Raw genomic sequence first — 21,277 nt, 5'->3', positions numbered from 1 at the left:
TTGATATTTCACTTAATTTGCTAAGGTAAGCATTTGAATGATGAAGTTTTCAGGTTTGATAGTTTAGTTGTTCCTGTTAATGATGGGCATAGAGAAAACTTTCTAGCAAGGCTATTCTATTGTACAGGTAGTAAAGATGTCCCAGGAGGTCCCACCTCTTTTTGTGAGTTTTTAACTTAATCATCAAGATCAAATTTTTGATTATTTTCATTGTAATAGAATATTTTATACATTGGAGTTTATAATTACCTCTGAATATTTAAAGATTTTTAACTTTTACTTCCTATTGCTCGTAAGTGTCCTTATTTGCCTCTAGATTGTGAACTGCGTAATGCTCACTATTGATTTCTAGAGATTGATAAGGATAGACTTTCAGAAAGATCAAGAGGGAAGGAATCAGTAAGTTGTTGAAAAGCCAGAAATACATCTTTGATTTAGTTGTGTTCAGAATACTGCTGTTGCTGCTGCTGCCAGAAGTAAGGAGATTGTAGCAGAAGCTTATTTGCTGGGGGTGGAGTGTGAAGTTTGGGGTAGATTGGAGTTCATATGCAGAGAGGATATTCATGTGATTGTTTTAAATTTGAGATGCATTTGACTTAAGATGGGGCCACTTGAAGGAAAATGAGACTTTGAAAATTGCTGAAAGCAGATAATATACCGAAGAATACAGTTTTGACAACTCTTGCCTATTTGTTAAGCAGTATTTGAAGGAAAGGAAAATAATCAGATCTGTGGTGAGAAAAGCCCATAGAGTGTACTGCTGTGGAAGATAGGGAAGAGTTTCACCATCAGTAATGTTGAGAAACATCTAAACACCTTACACAGAGGCTTTGGGTTAGCTACCCACAGGTAAATAAACTTTTGGAAAAAGTAGTTTTCATGGAGTAGTCAATGCAGACGCCCTGTTGGATAATGTTTCTAAGATACCCCTTTTCAGTGCCAAGTTCTCAATTCTCCCTTTGGTTGGAACTGTATGCTGAGTTACTGCCTTCGGGGAGTAATGCATCATGATTTACAAATCCACTCCCTGGAAGCACAGAACCAATTTTCTATAAATATAGTCTTACTATTTTTTCTTGAAGTTTGCTACCTTAGACTGTTTCAAATAAAGCTTATCCAGGTGCTGATATCATTTCCTCAAATGCACACAGTGACTTCCTTTAAAATGTCATCAACAAGTGTATTTCCTAAATATCTCACCCAGAGGACTTATATTTATTATAATTGGCATTACAGAGGAATAAATAATGAGTTCCCTGTAACTGCCAACTCTTTTACTCCAAGTGTAGTGATACTTTATGGAAAGCCTGCTTTTTAATGAAGATCTTTTAGAAAACTTTACAGAGTACTTGGGCTACCTGTATGTGCCATTTCTAAGCTGTGAATCAGATATGTAGCCAGTTTTGTTTCCATCTGCAGAAAGTGGTCTCAGGTATGTAGGACTCACCCTTAGGTAGAAGTGATGATCAAAATGATGAAAACAACCACTGTTTTTTGCATTTTATGTTCTAATTTATATATCTGTGGGTGTATTTTTTTTCTTTCTCCTAATCTTCACGATGAGCTTAGCTATGTATAGGTACCTATTATTCTTATTTTAAAATAGGAGATAACTGAAGCTTAGAATGTTTAAATAAATTGAACTTCTTGATTTGATTTAGCTTTGATTCAGATTTAGCTCTGACTTTCAAAGACTATTGTTTTTTTTACATGGCCCCTACAGTTTGATGATGTATTTCAAATTTGAGCTGAAACATTTACCTTAGTATGGGAGCTCAGTATCTGGTTACTTTCCCTTTTCTGCCAACATGGGAAGAATAGATCATTGCTTTTCATGTCTTTAAATCAGCCTATTGCTATATGCCATTGATTAAGTCAGCAGTCTTTATATTTAATACTGTTACATATATTTAATCTTTGCATCAACCTGGTGAGAAGTAAGTGCATGTACCCTCATCATTTTGTTAGGCAAACTCGTATATGCTCTGCCTAGATTTGGCCATTAAGGTTTTACCACATTTATTTTATGACATCTCTATCATAAATATATATCTCTTTGCCTTATCAGTTCAACTGAAGTTTTGATGCAGTTGAGAATGAATTATAGGCATCACTATACCTCCTCCTAAATTCTAAAGTATGTGTATTTTTCTTTTTTGGTGTGAAATTTACATTTAGCAAAAGTGTGCAATTCTTAAAGACACATCTTTGAATTTTAATAAATGCATATGCCAGTATAACTCAGATACCTACCAAGGTATAAAACATTACTATTTGTAGGAGCCTCTTTTTATTTCCATTTTTTTAAGCTGAGGGAACCAAAGCACAGAGAGGTTAAGTGATCTGCCTAAGGTTATACTTTATCCCATAAATTATCTTCAAATATTCAGATATCCTTTTATATTCCTGTGCACAAATACATGGTTTATATTTAACACATAAAGTGTATAGACAGAAGTGGTATGCTGGGTTTAGTGAGAGTAGAAATGCTTCTAGGAATGCATCCATTCCTCACAAGAGCCTATGGCTGGAGGGACCTTCTACTATGACAATGAAGTTCCCTTTCATCAAAGTACTAGGGTGAATCACCATGTAACTGTCTTAACTGGCATCCTTGATTAATGTATATTGGTTTCCATGTATACTAGTAAAGTAATAACAGATTTCCTAATGATGACACTTACCCTCAGTAAAATCCTGAAGTTTCCTTTGAACAATTAAAGGTAAATTATTTTCAGTATAGTTCGTATTAAACATTTTTTTCTCTATTACTATTAATAGGCAATTGTTCACCCATGCATGATATTCACTGTAACACTTCTGTTATTACCTCATATTCCAAAATAATAGAATTGACCAATTTGGGATTTATAAAGTTATAAGTTTTGTAAACTTCTTAACAAAAACTAAATGGGATATTTTGCCTTTCTAAGTAAAGCACGTAAAAATGCAAGGATAGAGCCAGGCATGGTGACCCATGTGTGTTATCCCAGTGACTGGGAAGAGTTGCTAGTCTGAGGCCCTAAGCAATTGTGATCCTGTCACACAAAATGAAAAATAAAAAAAACTAGGGCAGGGATATAGCTCAGTTGGTAGAGTGCTTGCCTTGCAATCACAAGGCCATGGGTTCGATCCCCAGTACCGCAAAAAAAAAAAAAAAAAAGCTAGGGATGTGTCTCAGTCAGGGGGAAAGTATCCTGGGTTCAATCCCCAGTACAAAAATAAATAAATAAATAAATAAAATAAAAAAATTAAATATAGGAGAGATTATTTTTTTAATTTTGTTTTTGGTTTATAACACTTAGGTGGGCCATCCCAATAAAAAGGAACTGTTGAACTCTAGTGTCTTTCCTACATTGTGTTCAAATCACAAATCATGTCTTAAAAGTTGACCAGGACTCTTTTCACTACTCAACAAATGAAAAAGCAGCCATCCTGTAGTTTAAAAAAAAAAAAAATTATTTTTTATAAAATACAAATCAAACTATTGCTTAAAAGTGAATTAAAAATAATAAAATGCAGTTAGCAAAGCCTAGCCTGTCACTAGAGGGCAGAGCAGTACTGTACTTTAGGCCTTATTTGAAAATTTCTGGTTTAAAAATTGCTGAACATTATGGAAAATATATCGATGCACAGTTGAATAGAAATTTCTTTGTATTCTTATTGTCTTGCTGTGAAATCCAATAACATGTTCTGTACTTGTATCAAAGGAGCTTTCCTGGCAATTACACTGATTGTTTCTAAAAGTGCATGATTATTTAGAGGAGTATAAGTATCCCTCAAGAGAAACATACTAAAGCTTACTAAGAGTGTACATTAAATCATTCTACTTTATGGAGTACCTTGAAATGGGATTGCAATGCAGGTGTTAGGTAAGACATGAGAGAGAAGTAACTTTGAGACCAGTCCTTTACTGATACTTAACTTTTTAAGAATTCATTGCAATGTAGAACATTTTCATATTTTTTTGGTCAGCTAAAATGTGCCAGATCATTAGGACTTTCAAATTATGAAATTGTAAAAGCAAATGAACACTTTATAGCTTTTTTTCCCAAAGGTTAAAATTTTGCCTAGTGACTGTTCATTTCTGTCTAAATTTTCTGTTATTCTGATATATTTTTATTATGATTTATTTTTTCTGATGTATTTTAAAAATTCTCTTAAGAGGGGCTGGGAGTGTTAACTCAGTGATAGAACACTTGCCTAACATGTACAAATTCCTGGCTTCAATCCCCAGTACCACACAGTAAATAAATAAATTAATTAAAATAGAGTAGAATATTCTTGATGAGTAACTGGAGTAGTGGTATTTCATTTGTCCCATAAGATGGAAAAATTTCATTCTGAATTAGAGTTTGATTTGTATTTTATAAAAAATTTGGGTTTATATAATGTCCATTTTTATTAGGGACACCATAGGATATCAGGAAACATTTTGGAATCTGAAGATTTGGGGGCCCCCTTATCATTTATTTGTTTGCAACCTTGAGCAGGTCACATTACCTCCCTGACTTCCATTTCCTAAATTGGGGGGTGGGGGTGGAGAGGGCAGAATCTCCTTGTTTACAGCTGGATTGTTTTAAGGATTATGTGTTAATATATATAATGTTCAGAGGTGAAATTTGGTAAATAGTTTTAATAAATTTCAGAAAAAACTCAAGAAATTACTTTGAAGTGGTAAATTATATCATTTACATGAATAAATAGTATCAAAAATGTGGTTTCAAAATCAAAACCTGAGTTAAGATTGCCAACTACTTCTTCTCTGTCTCTGATTCCTTTGACTGCTTAGTCTCTCTATATGAGTCCTAACTCTCGCGTTCCTCTCAGCTCTTTATTTCTATCCTCTGGTTATTTCCATGTTTCCTCTCTCTGTGTTTCTCCTGACTGTCTCTGGTCTCTTTCTGTGTTTTTCTTGTCCCAGGCACCCTCAGGAAGATCCCAAGCCTCTAGCGGTACCTGGTATCATCTCCAGCATGTTGTAGATGTGGAGGATTCACTGGGATATTGAGAAATACCAGAGGCGAATTGTTCCACTGTAGTAAGTCCATCAGCATTTATATAGTGACTACTGTTCACAGGCATAGTTTGTTGTACTTGGGAGGGAAGAATGAGTGAGGGTGCAGTGCAGAACAAACAAACTTGTAAATTCTTTTCAGTTGTTCTTACAGGGTAAATACACGTACAAATAAAAACAACAAAAAATCTAAAGGCTGAGAAATAATTTTATAAAAGAGTTGTGTTGAATGTCTGCTGAAAGAACCCAGGGTTAATGGAGTAGAGAAAGCCAGGTGGTATTAATCAGGTTTCCTACATGAGTTTAAAATTAGGTTTTGAAGTATGATTGGAGAGAGATGAGGAGAGGGAGGGTGGAAATGAGTAATTTCTTTTGGCAAGCCTGTTTGCTTGCCTGTGAGATGGAGGACCGTAGTGAAATAAGACCGCTAAGTTTCAGCTTACCAACACCTAACTTTCCTTAAGTTTCCAGTCTTAGAGAAATTTAAGTTATGAGAAGAAATACAGTAAAGCTGTCACTTTCCATCAGTTTAATTGGTATTTGTTGCTAGTTTTAGAATTTAGAGAATTTAAGGGTAAATTATGGTTGTGAAGCAATAAAGAAGTTCTGTGACATAAAATTAATACACACTGATCATTTTAAGTGCTAAAAGCAATTAGAATAGTAAACTGTAGTATAACAAGTCTGTTTAATTTTCATGTTGGAGATTTATTTCTGCTGTCATATTTTAGCAGATGCATGCCCCTAATAGATGTGCACCACGTTTTCAGAGTTGGATTATCAGTGTTCCCAGTGGATTGGTTCCCAGCACTGCTAGCTGTCTAACATTGGGCAATCTACTTAACAACAGAAATCTCAGTTTTCTTATGTGAACTAAGAAGGAAAATGTTTTCCTCAAAGAGCCACATGAACTTAAAAAGAGATGAGTACATGCTAGGTACTTAGAAATACCTTTGCACATACTTAGAAATACCTTTAAAATAGTTTAACTGTTAAATGTAGGATTATTTCTGATAGTTGTTTAAAAGTAGAAGTAACCCTATAGTATTTAGAAAATGTTACATGTACAAAGAATATTAAATAAGGTATAAAGAATAACTTGAGTAACTGAGTACCCACCACTAGCTTAGGGAATAGAACATTACTAGTATCTGTAGTTCCCTGTATGCCCATACCAGATTCCAACACCTCACTTTATTACCTCACTACTCCTGGATGTTGAATTTATTAATAACTTACGCATTTTTCTTTATAGTTTTCCACACATTTACTCCCTATGTTAAATTTTGCTTCTTTTTGAATTTTATATAGATAATATAATACTGTCTTCTTCTGCAGTACCTATTTTTTCTGCTCATGATTTTAAGAGTTATTCCTGCTTATGCTTGTAATTTATTTATGATTGTAGTTTATAGTATTTCATTATATGAAAATGCCACACTTTATTTCCCTTTAATGACTATTTAGGCTGTTTTCATGTGTGTGTGGGTGTGTGTTTGTGTATGTGTGTGTATTACTAGAAATAAAGCTGTAGAGGAAAAATTCTTAAGAGTCCTATATATGTCCTCTCTGTTATTTTTGGTAGGATATATGTTTAGAAACAGAACTGCCAAGTCAAAGGGTATGCTTAGCTTCACAGTCCACAAGATAATGTCAAATGCGTTTCCTTAGAACTCGCTAAAGTTTATACTCCCTTTCATAATGTAAATCTTCCCTCCTTTTCCTGTAGTTATTGAAAATTGCTAGATTCTGTTTAATAGATGTACCACATCTTTAAGAATGATCTTCTGTGAATATTATTGTACCCATGCAGAGTTTAAAAATAGGAATGATTTTTAAGGTTGCCTATGGTACCATCTTAACAATAACCCTGATGACCCTCATTTTTTAAAGCTAGTTTTATTCTTTGCAGCAGCTGCTGCTCTTATTTCTCTCCATTTTTCATTCATCATTCTCACCTTTTTTCAAACTCAGCTACTGAAATAGTTGGACATGTTTGCTATGTATTTTCCTCCAGAAAACCATAATATAATGTTCCCTTATGATTAAATTAAAATTGTCAGCTGATCCTGACTTCTAAAACACGGCAGAGAAATACACACATCTTTTACGGATTTAATTTTTCCTCTTAAAATTGCAGTTGAGATAGCGAAGGAGTAGCCCACAGAGGACTGTTTGCAAGCTGAAGTGATTTGATCCACCTATTTTATTCTGCATTGCAAAAGTTATAAAAACTTGAGTGTGTGAGTCAAGCTGTGTTTGCCATTCTTGCCCCTTTTCTGTCCTTCACCCACTTTTGTTTTTCTTAAGCCAACAGTTCTTTTGGTATGAGATTATACTTGTATACTTCATTCCAGTTTTAATATCAAAAGTTCCTCCTAGCCTTATAATAGGTACTTGGTGGCCCATAGTGTTAGTTGACTGATCTCAGTGTTTTGCCTGTTACCAAGTTTATTGTCACTCTTCACTATGCCCATTTTCTAAGATATTCCAGAGAGGATACTAGAATCTAGCCTATTGCCTAGTACTTAAATATTTAATAAATGTTTTTTGAATGTAAACAAAGAGGTAAATGCAGCAAACACTGAAATGCCTTTTTTCTGTTCAGCAACAATAATTTCCCTAATGGCATAGGGCAAAAATCAAGACAATTGAAAATAGTTCTGCTAGTAAATAACTTTCTTCTTGAGTTTCATTCTGCTTTTTTGAGAAGTGATAGTGGTAGATCTGTGATCTCTAAGATTCCTTTTGACTCCTAACATTTTGTTTTCAATCATATAATTGAAATTAAAAAAAAAAATTCTCACCATTTTTCTGGGCACCACAACCTGAACCTGAATCTGTTTACCTCACTAGGCTTTAGGCCCATGATTGTTGTCTGATAACCATAGCAAGCAGTGCATACATTGAACTTTTCTTCCTTTCTTTATTATTTAGGCTTGATTTGTTCTAGAGAAAGAATACATTTATCTTTCTTTGAAAGAATATAATGAGTGCCTTTGGCATCCCAGTTTCATTCTTCAGGTAACCCAGACATTATTCTGTGCAAGAGTTTGAGTTCTGCCCTTTTGCCTTTCCTTCTCTTTCCCCAGCCCTATAGCAATGATCAGGGCACCTTGTTGTACCCTTTGTTATTTGCCGTACAACTTAACCCAATGTCTTTTCTCACACTCCAGTTGAGTCAGCATTGGGTTTTTTGGGGCCTTCCTTTGGAGTTAGAGGGTCTGTCGATCTGGTGCTGTTGTCCATTTCTTTCTGCTCTGGTTCATCTGCCAGGGACTCCTCAACTATAGGTAGAAGGAGAGTGAGGACCTGAATTGCTTTCCTTCCTACCTGCACTCCCAAATATATATCTTTTGTCCCTGCAGGAATCCTATTCTAACTTAAGACAGATTAGCACTACAACCACCTTGGAGAAGTTTTTAGACTTCTCAGATTTTCACATGACGTATTTCCTAAATGTCTTATACAGGCATCATTTTGTGAGCACCTCTGAACTCTGCACTGAAGGGAAAAGGTACTAGAGATCAGATTACAAAGGGCAGGGGCAGAGCAGCCTCTTAACTTTGTAGATTGCAGACAGGGCCCCATCTCTGAGGGTCCTGGCCAGACTGTGTATTTGATTATTAGCCAAGGTCAGGTAGGTTCTTTCTAACCTTTCTTAAAGGGACATAAAATAATCTAATCTAATCACAATGTTATTGATTTTCTTTGTGAAAATTCTAAGTATGACATATTTTTGGCTAAAAAGAGAATAAGGCAGGAGAAGAATTTCACAACTAAAACAATAAAAAAAGGGGACAACCTTTATTAGTGAAGGATTTGTTTCAATAACATTCACTTTATTAAAAATCAGATTTGGAATTTTAAAAATCATCTTTGATTCTTAAAAACATTAAATTACTTACTATTAAAAACTTAGTCGTTGACCTCCCCTTCTAACCTCCATACACTGGAAACATTGAGATTCACTGGGACTCCATAGCTATGAGGAAAAAGAAGCCAGACTGTGTGTGATAATTCACCCCTCCTGACTGCTTACTTGATGAAACTCTAAGAAAACATTGTGCCAAGTGTTCAGCTCTCTTAAGAAGCAGTTAGTGCCATCCTGTCTCAAGAACAACAGATGATTTTTTATTCTTTAGGAATGCAAAGAAAAAGAAACACACTTTTATGCTTATAAGGGAAATATGGGCGAAAATATATGACATGGAAACTTCACTGATAGGAGAATGTTTAACCATTCTTATATTATATCTTTGATTAATGTAAAAGGTTTGACCTACTAAATGTTCACATTAATATTTTAAATTAACAATAATAAGTTTCTTTTAAAGTATTAATTCACTTAGTATTTTATTAATTTAGGCAGGATTAAAAGTGCTTCACCAAACCTACAACACTCATTTAATATTCTTAATTTAATGTCTTCTGAAAGAGAAACATATATTCTCTGATTAAAGCTGCAGCAAATATTAAAAATAAACTATGTTGGACCATCCCTAAATGCAGTAGAAAAATTTATAAATATATAAACTTGGGTTATGAAACATTCTTTTTGAGAAAAGTAGAAAACATTGGTTACAAATTCTGTAGTGAATGTGTTTAATTTGTTAAAGATTTTTAAAATGTTTAATTAGGAATACATTTTGAACTTCACATTTAATTTTTATTCATATTTTACTGTGTTATACAGGAAAGTTTATAATGAATATAAAAGTAAGCTCAAATTGATCCTTATGTAATTATTCAAGTAATTATACCAAAATAGATATCTGTATTATTTAATAAGCATTTTGTTACAAAAGTTGTAAAAAGTTTCATTCAAATTTAGTGTTGGTTGCTAGAACAACAATGTTCATTTTTTCTGAGAGTTCATATAGGGATAAGAAAGCAGTTCAATGTTAAATGGGTCTGTAATTTTGAAGAAATAGAAGTGAGCAATGACTGTTTTCCTTAAGTTAATTTTCTAATATATTATCATTTATTATTTTAGATGTAAAATCCATATTTCTAAAAGGCTAACTAGATTTTATTAATTCTGAATAATAAATTGCGGAGTGTTATTTTTTTAAACAATAGAAATGTAGAGTGGACACACATTGCTATCGCCATTTGTTTTGAGGAATTGGTACAGCAATCCAGGAGACTCACGAAGATGTCAGATTTTCATCAGGTTTTCTTCTCTGTGTATGCCAAACTTGTATTCTTTCACCAGATTTCATTCCGAATGCGTTTCCTTTGCATTTACCCAAAGGACTCTTTACCTCTGCCCTGTGCTAGCCCACTGTGTCCGCTTTGAATGATGGCATCGTTGCCCTCAGGCTAAGGTCTGTTTTGAGCTCCAAGGGATGTTGGCTGCAGTGTCCGTCCATTTATAGTTATTCACTGTTACTTAACCATTCACTGCACCTGCAGGTATATGTGTGTTATAATAAGGCAGCTGGCAACGTGTGTAAGCATTCAGCTGCCCAGCAAACATGAGATTTGCATTCTTATCACTCATAACCTGCCAACTGCCAAGAACCATGCTGGACCTAGGGAAGCTGGTGCTCTGGAACTCTGAGTCAGAGAACTTTTAAATGGCTTCCAGGACAGTTTTTACCCAGAGGTTCTGGCTTTTTTATTCTTTATATTTACTAACGTTGGTGAAATCATCGATGGGACTGTTCTTTTTTCTTCCTTTATGCTTTTGTGAGGATTTCAAAAATCAATAAGGAACATCCAAACCTTCTCCATCCCCTCTCCTGCATTCACAGATACAGTTATGGAAAGAATGATCTGTGGACAAGTTTAACTTACACTATTTAAATCTGTGATCTTCAGTGGAATCTTTGTGTTTCAGACTCAATATCTATAATTAAGAGGTTACTGATGATGATGTGGTTGTGCCTGAAGTAGAGGTATAATAGGAGGCTGAGCCACAGATTTAACATAATCATTTGATACAGAATAGAAGAGGGTCACAAAGGCAATCTGACTTATGCTGTAAGGAATTAAATTTCAAAGAAGGTCGATCTTCAGATATAACACAGAGAAAGAGAATTTTGGGCTAAGTTTTAAAAGAATGTATGTGTGAGTGATGCGGGGAAGAACAAAAAATGTAGATTATCAGTTTAAGGAATTGAAATCCAGGAGTATACTAAATGGCCATTGAAGACTTTGAGTTCAGGGAATGCAAGATTCAAGAAATAATCATAAAATGAAAGAGGTTAGTTTGGAATGGAGATTATCATTTAGAAGTTATTATAATCATCTTTGTGGGGTGAAGTATAGGATTTGAAAAAGTGAGAAAGCATGCTCTTTTCAAGGTAAATATTTAGCTAAATATTTAAGGCAGTATGAGTGAGGTTATCTAAGGGGGGGTGTTTCCATATTTATTTTATTTCCATTCTTACCATACTATGAAGTAGATATTTGTCTACCTTGAAATCAGTGAACAGAGACCCTCTAATTAGACAGCTAGTAGTGGTCAGAATTCATAGTCAGGCCTATCTGATGGGTAAGTTTCTGACTCATGAAATATGAAAATGGAGAAAGATGAACTTTTTATCCCTTATTTGTCATCTGTTACTTTCATGGGAATTGTTAAATGAATCCAAATTAGGATTATATTCATATTTGTTTTGATATACATGCATGCACCTATGTCAGTACACCTGAATTTGAGTTTTTATCAGATGTTATGTATTACCTAATTAGATTTAACTATTAAGCACAGCATTTGAGAGAACACTGTTTAATTTAGAGAAAATGTCAATTAACAGTATTTCAGTCAATATATTTTGTACCAGTTTTAAAACATATAGTAAGATTATATTTTTCATCAAATTGTAATTTTAGTATTCAGTAGTGCATCCCTCACCTTATTCTTGGGGGATATGTTTGAAGACACCCAGAAGATGCTGAAACTAAGGATAATACCAAATCCTATATATATTTTGCTTTTTCTTATACATATATACCTATAAGTTTAATTTTTAAGTTTTGCAGTTTGAGGTGTAACAGCAAGAAAAACACAATTTTTTTTTTTCTTCACTATTTCTTTTGTTCTAACGTTAGATCCTAGTAACCTCAGGATACAGTATTTTTTCTCTTATTTTTAGACTGAGAACTTTTACCTGATGACTCAAAGGAAGCACTTTCAACTGTTTTGGATATACAAAAGTATATCCAAACTACCAACTGTTATATTCTAGATAGGAAGTCACCCCCAAAACTCATGTGTGAGACAATACAAGAATTTTCAGAGGTGAAATGATTAGATTATGAGAATCAAGACCTAATGAGTGGATTAATCCACTGATAATGGATTTACTGGATGTTAATTGTAGGTAGGTAGGGTGTGGCTGAAAGAAATAGGTCACTGGATGTGTGACTTTGGGATTTATATTTTGTTCCTGTTGAGCGTAGCCCACTGTCTGCTACCTGGTTGCTGTGTCCTTAGCTGCTCTCCTCTGCCATTCCCTTCCACCATGATGTTCTGTCTCACCTCAAGCTATGGAGTTAAACTACAATGGACTAAACCTCTAAAACTGTGAGCCCAAAATAAACTTTTCCTCCTCTAAGTTGTTCTTGTCAGGTATTTTGGTCAGATAAAAGAAAAGCTGACTAAAACACCAGCATTGCTGCTATGAGGCTTTGGAACCATTATTGAGAAAAATAAGGGTTGCTATAACAAAAGCATGATACTATTGCAACAGTCGATCTGATAACTGAGATGGCTACTAAGGGACTAATGGGCAGGTAGCACGTACGATGTGGAAATGTTGGACAAAGGGCATATGCCAGGTTGGGTGGAGCAAGACTGTGTAACATTTCATGACACTACTTGGAATGATGTGCAAAAATGTATGAGCTGCTTATTTCTGGGATTTTTCCATTTTAATATTTTCAGACACTGGTTGACCTAGGAAACAGTGGAAAGTGAAACTATGGATAGGGAGGGAAACTAATGTCTTATCAGTTCCAAGAACAACATTTATGGAATTAATGGGAATGTTTCATAAGATGAGTTTGGGTTACTTTTATTTATTGAAAGTTTGGTAGAAAACTTTTAAATTTAATATTTTCATTGCCAGTACAAAAATGTTTACTACACTTGACTCAATAAGGAACTGATGTTTATTTTTAATGGGATTATGATCTTGACATCATTTCTTTAATGATAAATAATTATTTTGAAATTTAAAAAATATATATTGCATACAAGGGGTTGGAGATGTAAAGAAATAGGTGCCCATGACCATCACTAGCCATTTTTCTACTTCCTATACAAGGTATTTGGGGAGGCTTATTTTATTTGTTTTGTTTCATTTTCTTAATTAAAGATACTTTTTTTTCCCATAATTTGTCACTTTTTCCTAAAAAGCAGTTTCCCCCAAAATGTGGTTCATCGATGGAGTATGTTAGTTTTAGATTGCTTATTTTATCCTTAAATGTGTTAAATGGATGCCATTCTGTTGAACATATTTTTTGAAAAATTTTTTAATCTTAATTTTTATTTCTCTTTGTAAAACCTGAATTTTCTTTGGCAAAAAAATAGTTCTTAGGTTTATAAATACAAAGCAGCTGTCTGAAGTATGTTCATTGACTCTGCTGAGTGTGTGTAGTTGCCCAACAAGTTGATTCAGGGTAGTGTAAGAAATCAAAATAAGCATTCAAATTAGATATTGGAAGCTATAATAAGAGCTTCTGTCTATGACTTGAAGTCTTGAAGTCCACATGTAGTATATTCATCCGTTGAAATTTGGAGAGATTTGAGCCTATATACCATTGAGGTTGTTAATAAGAGAGCTAAAATGACAAAGCTCATTATTCCTTCTGAATGATTTTTTCATCCTCAAAGGAAAACCTTGAATCTTCATCTCAAGATTGACTTCTCAAGGGATACATCTCAATATTATTAACTAGATGAGAAAAAAATTATAATTGTGTGTGTGTGTGTTGTTTGGTAAAAGCAACGAATGGTTTAGTTCACCAAAGAAGATCAGTTCAGAGAATTAAATGGACAAGGCCAGAAGCATATTAAGAATGATGTCCCAAAAGACTTTTAGGAACTGTAAAATTGAATGCAGCAGTATAAAACTATTCACACATTTTATTAGGTCCATATAGAACTGCAAACTGATTGTCTTCCTGAGAGACCAGGGCTGTAAATATTTAGGGAGCACAAGAGTGTTAAGTTTCCAGCATAACTAAATATTTAGAATGAAAGTAGTGCACTAAAATAATAAATATGATACTTAGAAATGCAGTTTAATTTTAAGATTCCATTTTCTGAATCTTTTTCATTGAAATCTTGTGTCTTCAATGTCTTGTTACTCTTTACCTCTGATAGCTACAGAAAGAAAATGTGGTTTGGAAAAGTCCTTATCTCCAAATCCTGAGTTGATTTATGTCATCATTAAGGCTTGTAAAATGTGGTCCCTTTCAGATGAGGTGTGATCTTGTGACTGGACTGTTTGAATTAGACTCAGGGCGTATGTCTTAGACACATTACTTACTTTACATATTTGCATACAACTCTAAACACAGATTATTTGAAAATCCTGGTCTTATCTTCATATTATCCTGAAAGGTAAGAATTGGGAGGATTTATTGGTAGGAAGGCTCTACCTGTTTTATAGACATATATACAAAGCAATATTTTAAGTTAAAGGCCATTTAGGATAATGACTAGAGTATGACATTCTTTTTATTGTGCTATAGTCCATTAGAGTACAGTGTGCCAAGTTAATCAGACCTCTCTAGGAGAGTATTAGAAGCCCATGATGAATTTTCTCACAGGTTTAAATTCCTTTTTAGTTCTCATTATTTTGCTTCCCCCCCCAGGTGTCTGACATGACTGGATGCTGAATACATTTATTTTTTAATGATGAGAGACTGGTGTTCATCTTAATGATGTGACTTGTCATAAACTATAACTTGTTAACACTTTGTGAAAAGTATCAATGATTTGCTTTTAAAACAAAGTTGTCTTCAGTAGTGTTTCCTTGACTTTCTCAATGATAAATGAAAATGATAAATGATTGGTGTGAATCAGTTTGTAGTAACCCCAGCTTTTCACCTTTAACAAGTTCTCGGATCTTGAGCACATTTCTTAATTTTGATCTGAATTTCTTTTCCAATGAAGGAATTAAGTTGTATAATCTCTGTAAAGTTTATTCTAACTATAATTGTATTTAGTTTATTCTAAGTATAATTTGTGATTTTGAATCAAGAGTAAAGTAGGAGTTGCAGTCCATTTTGCTTTGCTCTAACAGAATACCACAGACTGGGTAGTATTTAAAGAAAAGAAGTTTATTTCTCACTTCTGGGAAGTTCACTTTCAAGGTGCTTGTATCTGGCAAGGGCCTTTTTGTTGTGTCATGCCATGGTGGAAGATGGAGAGGTGAAAGAGCATGTGGGCTACAGAGGGCAAGAGCAGGCTGGAATTCCTCTATAACTGATCTACTTTTGAGATAAGGAACCCGCTTCTGCAGTGTTGACCATAGTCCATTCATGAGGGCAGAGCCCCCACGTCCCAACCACTTGTTCAAGATCCCATGTCTCATGCTTGCACTGGGAATTAAGTTTGAACCTTGGGGAATACATTCAAACCATAACAGAGTTCAAAATGGGAAGAAATAGTATTTTTTTTTTTTTTTTTAAAGTACCGGGGATTGAACTCAGGGACACTTGATCACTGAGCCACATCCCCAGCCCTATTTTGTATTTTATTTAGAGACAGGGCCTCTCTGAGTTGCTTGGTGCCTTGCTTTTGCTGAGGCTGGCTTTGGACTCACAATCCTGCTTCAGCCTTCAAGCTGCTGGGATTACAGGCTTGCACCACAGTACCCAGCCTAGAAGTAGTATTTTTAAATCAAGTTTGATGAGTTTAATAAGGTAAAGTTTCATATTAAGTAAACTTTTAGCAGATTGATGAGGAAGAAAAGAGAACAAGTACTAGGGAGAGAAAACACTCCTAATAGTAGAAATCATAGGAGGAGTTGCATGGTCGTAAAACCTTATTTTTATTTATTTGTATACATATACATGTTTATATATATAATGAGATTTGATTATAGAGTTTTCCTTGAATATAGTAGTGAGTTTTCTTATTCTGTATTCTGTATATAACCATTTTCTAACAAAATGACCATTTAAAATGTTCCTAATAAAGCTTTGTTTTACATTTTTTAAATTCCAGCATTTTTGCTTTTTCACCTGTCTACCTCACTCCCCAAAAATTTCCCACAGGAATTGTATTATTTGTTTCCTGTTTAACAACTATATTGTTTCTTCACAAAATTCAAACCACAGACAAAAGTCAAAAAATTTTAGACTGTTGGAGAATGAAAGGAATACTGATTAAAAGTTTGTATCTCTTATGATCAGCTTCTCCTTTTTACAAATTGCTCTTCTTAAGAGACAACAGATTGTTAATAAGATGTATTTCAAATTTTTTCTTAGAAATATTCCTATTCTGGATAACATTTTTCTACTATAAACTCTTGAAAATTAGCATAACATGAATTTTTTAAAAAAAGAAACAGCTTAGTTGTTTGAAATAAAATTTTAATGTCTGAACGTGTACCTTTTCTACCCTTGAAAGTTTCTTCTCATGTAAAAGTCTCAGAGAAAGTTTGTTTAAAAAAAAAAAAAAAAAAGTGGAGCTGTCTCTGGTGACAGTCTTCAAGTATTTCATTTATGTTGGTGAATAGGTATGAACTGTCTTTTGTTCCAGAGTGGTATGACCACCAAATGTAAAGTTAAGCACTCTCCTTTGGGGGGAAGAATGCATTCAAATTTACATATTTTGTAATTTAACTCAGACCATTAATGATACTCATACTTTTCAAGAGAAAAAAATAGAGCCTGTAGGTGAGTCATCTTTAAAGTTGGAAATAAGTGTCAGAGGAGCCTGAAAATGAGAAATTCATGTGTAAATAAATATCTTTGAAGCTTCTCTGGCTATGTAACTAATATAAGAAACTTTCATATTGATTTTTCTTGATTCTTTTAAGTGCCTATAATACATTTGATCCAGAAAGGTACATGTGAATGTTCTGACACATACATAGTGCAATTTCTAAGTCATTGCCTCACCGCCCTTTTAGTTTTTCACAGTTGTGGTAAGAAAGATTTCCTTTCCATTAATTTTTTTTGTTGTTGTTTTGTTTTTTGTTTTTTGTATATCACTCTGAAAGTTTTTGACAGGAAACTTTGCCCTGGAACTGACTCTGGGCCTCTGGACATGCAGCTAGATGACGAATCCCAGGGTATAGCTGCCAAGTAAGGGGAGACATTGAGGAGCAGGATGGGGAGAACTGCTTTGATTCGCCCCTTTCCTCTGGCAACGTCTGCAGGCTGGTGGCAGCTGTACAAAATCTGTGTATTTGGATGTTTCAAAGCTGCTTTTCTTAGGCTTGCACAGCGGTTTGTATAGAGGAGGAGCCAAAGTAAGATGTCTACAGAGACTTTCTCAAAAGCAATTCACATATGATCTACAAAGAACCCCTTTTAGATTTGGGCCTGTCACAGTACTCCTAAGACTTCTGTTAAAGCCAATGCTAAAGAATTAGTTTTAGGGAAAGGCCTGATAAGTTTTGTAGAGCTGAGACCTGTTGTACAGCGCTTTTAAGAAATGCAGTCTTGGAATAATTCAGAGTTGGGCTATCTCTAGGGCCAGATGAGATTTAGAGGTAGGTGATTTAGCTAAGGCATTCTCCTGCCTAGACTTAGTATATGCATCCAAGTTTGCAGACTTTCACTTATGTACACATTCACTGGGTCAAAATATTGTCCTAGGATTAGTGACAAAAAGGAATTTATAACTTAAAAATTAAATACAAGCCTCGACTGCCCCAAATGTGATTGGAAGACCCAGATAAAATTTACAATCCTGGAGTTTGGAATTGGTTCAGAGCTGAAGGAATATGTGTTATGTAGCTCTGTTTTGCTCTAGGGGATGACAACAGGTAAAAAAGATGGCAGTTTTGTGGAAAGCCTGTGAAGTTCTGTCTGTTGGCACCTGTTGAGTCTATAGTGCTGCTTCAGCTACAGCAAATTCCAGGACAGCATTGCCAGTAAACAGAAACAGCTTCTTATGCCCTCTTCACAACAGATTCCCACTTGAGTAATGGATGGGTTTGTTCCCTCCTGGTCTCTAAGTCCCCTCATCAAAACCACTGATCTAAGTAGCTGCTTTGCCTCTTCCCACCTTTTATTCTCTGACACCCTTGGTTTTAATACCCTTATTTGCCTTTCAGATACACCAAGGCAGCAGTTCTCAAATGGACTTTATAGATGAAAAATGAAACTGAAATACCTTAAAGTTGTAATGGAAACATACCATTTCTTTTTGGAGAAGAATAAAAAGCCAGCATGATAGAGGAAAGAGTTTAAATTTTGTGGTTAAGGTACCTTAACCCTACTGATAATTTGTTTGCTGAACTTGAGCTGTGGGTCTTGTTTTCCTCACTTATAAATTGGGGGAAACAAGATGGTACTTGAAAGCTGGATTTGCAGTCCCTATCAGTTCTATAAATGAAGAGTTTCATTTTAGAATAGTTCCTTAAACAGAAATTAAACTGTAATTTAGTTATTACACCAGAAACAGAAGAACAAATGCACAATTTTCCTAAGAAAGCTAGTTATGACAGACTGCAGACAAACTCTTTTCAAAGTAAAAACTTTTCATTAGTGAATAGAGTGCTCTTCAAATAAATTGATAATTTCTGTTTTATAAAACTGAAATTATCTAGAAAATTAGAAACTTTAATGAAGGCACCCCCCCCCCCCAAATTCCAAGTCAATAACTAGGATAATATAGGTAGCTATAGATTTCATCCAGTTAAATCTAAATGTAAACTGTTACCTGAACGATTGCAGAATAATAGTAAAATAAGCATTTGGCTTATTTTATACTATATATATATATATATGTGTGTTTTCTAGCCTTTTTTTATACTGGTTATGTATATATACTGTGTTCATTGACTTATCTTAATTAGTCATGTCCTGTGCTATGCCACCCCATGGGAGAAGAGGACATTGGCAGCTGTGCACACTTGGGACATGGTGCCCTATCAGAGCTTTGCCTGAAACTACTGATTTTTAAATATCAGATATAGCTTATTATGAATAAGTGAATTGTTTTCATGTAACATGAAGCAGCAGTAACTGTAGTTACCTTCTTCAGTGATGGTAATCTTTTATTATTGACTGAAGTGAATAAGAGCATGTTTGGCAAATTGGATCTCCTTTTGAACTTGTGTAGGGAGCATTATAAGACCTGGACCTCTTAGGAGACAATCGAGCTGTTCCTTATTCTTTTGTTATGGTTGCATAGGTTCAACTTCAACTTTAAAATCAATGTTACCAGTCAGAGGTGGCTGCCTTTGTGTTTTAAATGTTTCTGCCCACTGACTCAAATCAGTAATTGAGAAAATGTTTTAAGAGATAGCTATTTCCTCATCCAGATTAGCTTTTTAAAACACTAGTTCATCCAAATTTAAGTGTAGGTGAAGGGAGGAACTTTTTGAAATATCCACTAGATGGCACCTTATAATTGTGTTTAGAATCAGCCTGCAGCATTCTTGACTAGATGGCATAATGGAAACAAGGTTTTGTTTTTTTGTCTTTTGTTTTTCCCCACAGAAAGTTTGGTTGTTCATGAACATTTGGACTTTTATAATCTTTAAAATCATCTTTTTTAATGAAGAGATTTTCATCAGTCATTGTTGTTATTATAGGGAACATTTCTGCATCCCTGACAAGTTCTTGAAGACAGCATGATACTGGTAACCTGTACTGTATCATTGGGAAGCCTGCTTTCCTAACCATTTAAATTTTTTTTTAAGTTTATAAGCACATAGAAAATATAGAAAAAAGTGGTCTGAATAACCATTAATTAGAAAACCTTTGCTTCTTACAGGTGTAGGACATTTGTGCTTGTAGCAGAGATACAGATTTTATTTTCCATATCGTTGCAAAGTTCCTGTTTTAAAGTTAAAATTCTAAGAATCACTGGCCTGATCCTATGAAAAATTTCTTAGTATTTGAGTCATTTTCCAGGTTATTAGTTATTAACAGGCTAATGATATTCTTAATAGTGCATACAAGTTTATGAATGATTTTGTTTTCTATTTAGCCTGTTAGTATTTTGAAGAACTTTTAGTTTATGGAAGGTAAAGTCTACCCAGATGTTTCCTGTTTTGATTATTTAGTTATTAGAGAAAAATTAGAAAACTAAATTACCAAAAAGAAGAAAAACCCATAATTCTATTAAAGACAATGTTGAAAACAATGTAACATCATTGTTTCACACCTTTTTTCCTTGTGTATACATATATAGACACATCTGTTATGCATTTTGAAAAAAAATTATATCCTATGCAGTCTGCCCTTTTTTCCATTTAAGTTTACCTTGAATATATTTTCTTATCAACAGTGTATTTTCATAGAATTCTTGGTCACTATAAATTGTTTGGTTACTCCACTGTTTATATTTAGCACCTTCAACCCCTGTCTTTTCTTTAACCATAGATTTTTCATATGTAAGGTATTTCTTTAAGATTTACTGACAAAAATAAAGCATTCAAAGTTGTGTAAATCAACCTGATACAACATCTGGTTATAATAAATTTAATGTTGAAAGAATTTGTTACATTTTTAGTTTATATGAGGTTAATAATTGTTAGTTGTCATGTATTTCAAGTTTATTAGAATGTTTATATTTATTAATTATAATGGTAATAATAGAAGCATTTGTAGACATTACCACATGCAAACCACTGTTCTAAGTAATGTGTGTGTGTTTAAAAATTTCATTCCCCTTCTTATAGATGAGGATGCCAAGACACAGAGAGGTTAGGTTACTCATTCAAGGTAACCATGCTCAAGTAACCCAGTAATCTGTGGCTACAGGTTTTTTAACTTAAAAAAAAAAAAGAGTGTTTGTGCTGTTAATCCTTATGCCGAATCACATGAAGTACTAGGTATTGACAAATGGAGCTAAACAGGTGATCTGGGATTTCTTTCAAAGCCATATTTGTCTTCATTTAAAAGGAAAAAAAAAGTCCACAGATTAATGTAGTTCCTTAAGATGGTATTATTGCCATCAAATTTTCTCAATAAATGTCAGATTTCAAGTTGTAAAGTTCATAATATAGATGATTTAGATTATAGTTTTGCTTAATACAGCTAATATTTCATTTGTAAAGTGAAACAAGTACTATACAATTTTTGGTATGGAACTTATATAACATTGTAGTT

The 21,277-nt window shown here is 34.0% G+C and overlaps 1 protein-coding gene across 9 annotated transcripts in view; it reads left to right on the top strand.

Moving 5' to 3' along the window:
- The window catches only part of Bbx (BBX high mobility group box domain containing), a 246,833-nt gene that overhangs the window by 110,680 nt on the left and 114,876 nt on the right, over positions 1-21,277 (top strand). Inside the window, exon 4 of one of the 9 annotated variants that reach the window (XM_047563425.1) lies at positions 4,925-5,041. The exons of the other annotated variants lie outside the window; for them this stretch is intronic. The gene's annotated coding sequence lies outside the window, so the exon portion shown is untranslated. The remainder of the gene's footprint in view (positions 1-4,924; positions 5,042-21,277) is intronic. 9 annotated transcript variants of the gene reach the window in all.

The sequence above is a fragment of the Sciurus carolinensis genome, chromosome 9, assembly GCF_902686445.1.
Source record: "Sciurus carolinensis chromosome 9, mSciCar1.2, whole genome shotgun sequence".
NCBI classification, from domain to species: domain Eukaryota; kingdom Metazoa; phylum Chordata; class Mammalia; order Rodentia; family Sciuridae; genus Sciurus; species Sciurus carolinensis.
Note: the sequence above shows the minus strand (reverse complement) of the source record. Positions and strands in the feature narration are given on the sequence as shown.